Source organism: Magnolia sinica, chromosome 9, assembly GCF_029962835.1.
Source record: "Magnolia sinica isolate HGM2019 chromosome 9, MsV1, whole genome shotgun sequence".
In the NCBI taxonomy this organism is placed as follows: domain Eukaryota; kingdom Viridiplantae; phylum Streptophyta; class Magnoliopsida; order Magnoliales; family Magnoliaceae; genus Magnolia; species Magnolia sinica.
In genome coordinates, this window is record NC_080581.1 from 64,262,594 (window position 1) to 64,269,682 (window position 7,089).

At 40.1% G+C, this 7,089-nt stretch overlaps 1 non-coding gene across 1 annotated transcript; it reads right to left on the reverse strand.

Moving 5' to 3' along the window:
• Positions 1 to 5,863: 5,863 nt before the first annotated feature.
• On the reverse strand, positions 5,864 to 5,970 carry LOC131257046 (small nucleolar RNA R71). Its single transcript, XR_009177068.1, has one exon. It is a non-coding gene; the product is annotated as a small nucleolar RNA R71 (small nucleolar RNA).
• Between the last annotated feature and the right edge of the window lie 1,119 nt (positions 5,971 to 7,089).

Sequence of the window (7,089 nt, forward strand, 5' to 3'; positions counted from 1 at the left end):
TTGGGTGTTAAACTGAGTTAACTCGGTTGATACTGGATGACTTGAGGTCCTGATCGGTCTAGAACCTGGACTGTTGGATTGAAATTCAGGAACTAGACAAGGTAAGTTTTTAATTCAAATAATATTTGATCAAAGTCCTCTTAATTTGATTTTAGCTAAGTTTAAACCTAACCCTAAATCTACACCTATAGTTTTGATCCTAACCATACAATTTATATAATAGGATGATCTAACTATAAGAGTTGCATTAATTTTACTAGAATTTGGGTACGACAATGGAAATCTAGCAATGTTAAAGTGTGATTGAATTCTGAGGTGAGGGTTTTTATCCTTTAAGCTTACTTAATTTAAAGATGATATTATCTTGACATTTACATGCATTCATGATACTGTGAACTTCCTCGTATTTGTTTAAGTTATCAACACCAACTATTTATCCTTGGGGAATAGTGGTTAAAGTATGATGTTACTCGTTCACGGCCTTTCAGAATTTATGTGAAGGTTTTTCCTTTAAGTTGATAGTAATTTAAGTTGATGTGAATTACCTTGCCTTTTACATGCTCTCGTGACTTCCTTCCTACAATTATTTAATTTATCATCACAATTATCTACCCTTTTGGAAATTATGATATGATGTTAATTACAAGTGATCTTTATGAATTTATGTGGAGAAAGAGATACAGGCCTTGCCCTTGCCTTTATAAATTTGTTGAGTTAGCCCTTGCTACTCTTCTCTTTGCTGAGTTGGCCATTGTCATTCTCCTTGTTATTGAGTTATCCATTGTCACTCTTTTATTTGTTGAGTTAGTCATTCCTACTCTTCTTTTATTGAGTTGACCATTATTACTCTCCTCTTTGTAAGCTAGTCATTGCTACTTTCTTCCTTACTTTACTAGCCTTGTGTTATTTACCTTTGAGGCTTGGGCATGTGTCCCGATATTCCAGAACCTCCATGATTCGACTTTTGTACTCTATAAATGCAAGTGGTGTGTTAAGAGGTATCACAACTAGTGATTCAAATATTTTATTATAGACGTAATGAGATTTGGGTAGAGACCCTCTTGGTCAATACATAATTCCGTGGGTTTTGGGTAGTGGTGCACAAATCAATATAAGTAATTTGTAATGCATGTTACGTTACTTTCGAAATTGGATGTTGCAAATAATCACTCCATGAACAAATCATGTCACATAATTCATCCGACTCATATGTTGTATCGCCTTGAGGTGTTCACATAAATATACGGCAGCGTTGGGCATGTCGGTGAATCTCTATAGTATGAGAATGTAGGGCGATCCGGGTTGTCTATGAATTATATTCCACATTGTGATGATCACTACGTATGATGAGTGGCACACACTTTGCTAAGCATGCATCTCATATAGGTTGTTTGCGCATGCTAATACCCTCGTAGTTGTAGAGTACGGGACGTATCAGAACCCTTACATTGCTCTTATAAATCCCTGGAATCATTGTTAATCTTAAAGGATAACCATCACTATGAGTATGGTGTTGACCCTCTCTAACCGTACAAATGATGTAGGTGACGTACAGAATGAAGACCTAGAGGACCATCTCCCTATGGAAGATTATACTGAATGAATAAGAAGATAACTTTATGATTTAATTTTATACTTCCACTATTAACTCAATAATGTAATTAAGCTCCCATAGAGAGAGCATTTGATTATTTGTTGAATTCTTTTACTCTGATGAAATATAATGACCCTGAAAATTTTGTGCTAATCTTTCCTTAGTAGCTTTTTGGGGTAATTAGCGCTATACTCGATTGCTTGTGAAATTTGCATCAATCACTTTAAATTGGATCTGCATGACTCAAAACCTGTAGATTAGTTAGCGCTATGTTACTCTAAAATCTGGGATCCATCGCTAAAGCCAGTTGCTCTTGGGATTTTTTAGAAGATCTGAATCGGACCTGGACCGCGCGTCGAAAGTCCGATAATGATGATCGTAGGCTGTTGCGGTCACCATGTTGGGCTTGACCATCACCTCAAAAATCAAGTCCATGTGATGTTCTGGGTCGATTTGTTTGAGTCTAGAGTGAAGAGTGTGAGAACGGTTGAAAATTTATTAAGCTTTTATGAAATCTGAGTCATGTCGCTTGCGCGACGATATTAAGCAATCTGACCTTTGGATTCTGACCCAATTTCACCCTCTGATCAGGGAAAGTGGCCCAGGCATGTCGTTGTGCTTGTGGACCTTATCGAGATTCGATGACCGTTGAATTGAGTGCGGTCCGCCACGGCTGATTGTTGAAGGTCAAATATTGCATATTAGACCCCATTGATTACATGGATTTACGAATATGACACCATTTAACACCTTATTTTAATCGTGTTTGTGATGCAAGGTACATTTGCAAAGGTGGACTACAAAAAAGGTGTTAAAAGTGTGGATTTGTTGCTCTGAAGTCACCAAGGCAAGGGACGGACTCCTAGGGATTGAGATTGGTGATTTTACATGGCTGAGATCTGAGAGAAATGAGAAACCGAAGCTCGAGTGGCCTGAAAGTCAGCTAGAATGTAAGATCACAGGGTTCCCACCATCTGATCGGCTCCGAATTTCATATGTTGCCTGAGGACCACAAATTAACCGTACACGTCAAATTTCAGTCCTCGGATCACTATGGAAGTTTCCCAATAGACAGATTAGCCCTTGGATTCATTAAAAGGGGCCCGCTTGAGATATGGATATTCTTCAATTTTGGTCTCAACCATTTAATCTACAAGAGACAAGGAATGAGTGGAGTGGATTGATCACACGCATCTCAGTGGACCCCACGTGCGACGTGCGTGTACACAGCACGTTCGCACGCGAGCCGCACTGGACCAGGATTCCCATTTAAAGTCGGCTAACCCGACGTCTTCCGCACCAGCAAACAGCGGACGCACCAGCGTCCGCCGGTCTCTCGCAGTGGGGCCCACTACTCATTCAAACTCTCTATCTGAACCGTCCACTCGCCCCATGGAGTAGCCACGACCACAACAATGCTGAGCTTTTGGTCTCATGCAAACGAACGCTTGAGATCTTATCCAAAAGGAGAACGGACGGTAGAGTAAAAGTCTTGGTGGGCCACACCGAATCCGAGCCGAACTGTATCATTTCCGACCGGTTTTGCGAGAAGAATCCAATGGTCGGAATGGATTTCCTGACCGGCGTTGATCCTGGGTCCCACCAATCACCAGCGCAAGGTCTGCGCGAGCTCTGTTCGCAAACAGAGCTTGCGGACGAAACTCAGTGGGCCACCATCATTACTCTTCTCGATGATCCAAGCCGTTCATCTGCTCTGGAAGGTAGCCAAGACCTTCACCTAGGTGGAGAAATTGCGAAAGACATCAGATATCAGATCTTAACCGTTCAAACGTAAATTGGACGGCGAATCAGGAAATCAAGTGGGCCACATCAACAGCGAAATAAAACCGTCCATCTCAGACTAGTTTTTCGAGATAAATCGAATGGATGGGACGGATTCTACTGATATCATTGATCGTGTGCCCCATCAACACCACAGTGAAAAGAAAGTCGCATCTCTGTTACGTAAAAAGGGTTCCGCAGCTGCTTGGCTCTGAGAAAACGGCACCGACCTCTCCCTTGCTGGATATAAGAAAGAGGATGGGGGATGGGGGGTATGGACGACTGGAGAGAGAAAGGGAGGAGAAGAAACGTGAAGGCTGGGAGTTTGGCTGGACTGGAGGCTGGCACGTGAACAGGGAGAGAGGAAAGGATTTCTCTGGATTTCTTTATTTCCCTTCTTTCTTTTTCTTTTTGAGTTTTTCCTGATGGATCATATGGAGATTAATCCATCCATGTCAGGCTAAAACCTCTTAGCTAGGGCTAAGAGGTGAAGCTTGTAGCGTGATGGGATGAGTCTTCGCTTGTGCCTTTGTTTAGACTGAATTGATTTTGATTTAATTTTATTCTGGGAATGTTTTTAGTCTTTAATGGTCTGTTGTGACTGAAATTACAATGGGTCTGCGATGGCTTTGAGCATGTTCTTCTCCCTTTTATGTTTATGACGTCAGGAAGTCCTGTTGTTCACCATCGTCTCCTGGGCATGGTCGGATGACGGAACCCCTTCCCAACCTTCACAAACATGTTGACTGGTTGGTAATTAGTTTAATTTTGTTGTTTGCTTTGTCTCCTGGGCATGGTTTGGTGATGGAATCCATTCTAATTCATATACCTCTCATCTCTTGAAAACTTTATCAATGGCAGTTCAGTTAATTTTCCTGATTTTTAATGTAGGCATAAGATCTCCCTGATCCCTACAAGTGGATCCTCTGAATCCCTAGTTTCCTTCCTCTGAATTCCTTAAAGTTTTAGATAATTATTCCGCAATTATTCCCTAAACTCTATTTGGTTTAGATCACATCTTAGTCTAGTTCTATTTCTACCTAGTTTCAGGAAACGTACAAGTTTCAGTCCCTGTGGATTCGACCTCGGTCTTACCGAGTTTATTACTACATCACAACCCTATACTTGGGGAGTGAACAAGTTTTTGGCGCCGTTGCCGGGGATTGACGGTTACGTTTTCTGGAATTAATTAGTTTTAGAATTAGGTTAGGATTAGGATTTTACCAACTTTAGGTTAAAAGTTTTTATTTTATTTTTAGAAACTATTATTTTATTTTTAGAGACTAACCTGTTTTCCTATTTTGTAGGATCCTGAAATAACTTCTCAATTGGTAATTCCTTCCTAATCTCTCTACTTTTTCCAATTTTTAGAATTAGGATTTAAATTTTAGAAATTAACTAATTCTAGTATCCTCCTTTCTGTAGGAAATAGTTTATTTTAGAAATTAGGTTATTTCCCTTTTTAGAAATTAACTTTCTATTTTTATTTTAGTAACTTTCTAATTTTAACTCTTTTAAAATCTAATTTGTTTCCTAAATTAGTTTTAGAATTTTTGTTTAGAAACTAACCTTCTTATTTTGTAGGCCTTTAAGATAGAAATCTCTAATTCGGTACACTCCTTCCCTACTTTCTATTTTTCAATTCTCTTTTAGTAATTTACTTTCTAGTTTAGGACTCTCCTAATTTATTTTAGAAATTTTCATCTTCTTTTAGGAATTCTTTCTTTTAGAAGCTAGTTCACTTCTATCTTTCTTTTAAGGATTGTTTTTCTCCTTTTTAGAATCTAACTTATTCTTGTTTTATTTTGCAGGTCCTTAACTTAGGGGCTTCAATTTGGTAATTTCTTTCCAATTCTCCCTCTCTTTCTTTCTAGATTTTCTTTTCCTTTCTTAGGATTAGGTTTTTAATTAAGGGCTGCGAGTGTTTTCATGCCCAAGTGGGCCCGTGATGACACTCGACGTCTCTTGACTGAAGGAGGATTGGTTGAGGGGTTGACTATCCATCGCAGGACTAGACACCGCTCGAAATCCCCTGAGTTAACTGAGGTTATGGCTGAAGACCAACCTCCTCCACTTCCACCCAGGGTGGAGGATACCCAAGATGAGAATGAGGTGCAACAGGCACCCCCGCCTCGTACTTTACGAGATTATCTACAACCGGCAGGAGTGAGTATGCCCTCATGCATGATTTTTCCTGAAAACACAGGACAAATGGACATCTAGCCAGGAGTTATCCAACTCCTTCCCAAATTCCATGGACTTGAATCAGAGAGTCCATATTTGCACTTGAAAGAGTTCGATGAGATTATAGCTACATTATGTTTTCCTAATGTATCTGAGGATACAATTAGGCTGAAACTCTTTCCCTTTTCCTTAAAAGAGAAAGCTAAGACGTGGTTACATTCACTGCGTCCTAGATCTATTGGCACATGGAATGATATGCAGAGGGAATTCATAAAGAAATTCTTCCCACATCATAAAACGATTACCCTCAGAAAAGCGATCATGAACTTTGCCCAAAAGGAAGATGAAACATTCTTCCAATGTTGGGAAAGGTTTAAAGATTTGGTCAGTTCATGCCCACAACACGGATTTGAAACGTGGCGCATTACAAATTTTTTCTACGATGGACTGACATCTTCCATGCGCCAAATGGTCGAGACAATGTGTAATGGAGAGTTCATCAACAAAGATGTTGACGAGGTATGGGATTACCTCAATAGTCTCGCTGAAAAAACATAATCATGGGACTATTACCTAATGGCGAACACCACGTCTAGGCCGACTCAATTAAAGGAAAAAGGTGGATTATATCTCTTGAAAGAAGAGGATGATCTCAAGTGTAAAGTGACTACGCTCATAAGGAAAGTTGAGGCCATGGAAGGAAAGAAGGATAAGGTCAATGAAATTGTTTGCGGCATCTGTGATTGCAACATTCACACAACTGAAAACTGTCCTACAATACCCGCCTTTCGAAGAGTGTTGAATGAACAAGCCAATGCCGTAAATAATTATCAAAGACCTTTTACTGGACCTAACTCCAACACATACAATCTTGGCTGGAAAAATCATCCAAACTTTAGTTGGAGGAATGGACAAACGGCGACTCCTCCGGGTTTCTTCAATCAAAATCCAAATCAAGTGAAACCTCAAGAGGAACCAATTCAAAATCCCATACAAGAGCTGGCTCAGGCAATGCGGGGAATTACAGATTTTATGCAAAAGATAGACTCTCGTATGACGGTTATAGAAAAGGGGATGCTTCCTGCACAACCTCTCCCCAATCCTAAACCGTAGTACGAGAGTAATGATCCCAGCTCTTCAAATCAAATGGGGCATGCTAAATCCATCACCACTCTTAGGAGTGGGAAGATCATTGATAAAACTCTTCCGGTTAGGCCCGAAAAGCCTCAAGAACCAGAAGAGGACAACAATGATGGATCCAGTGATGCCCCACAAAAAGTAGAACCGAAACTTCTAGAGAAGCCAGTTGCTCCATTCCCCCAACGGTTGGTTTCACCAAAACCTCTCTCTAACTCTCAGGATATTCTAGAGGTGTTGAAACAGGTGAAAGTCAACATTCCTTTACTTGATGTCGTTAAACAGATACCTTCATATGCCAAATTCCTGAAAGACTTATGCACGACCAAAAGACGGAAAATTATTCAAAAGAAAATCTTCTTGACTGAGAAAGTGAGTGCCATCCTGAAGCA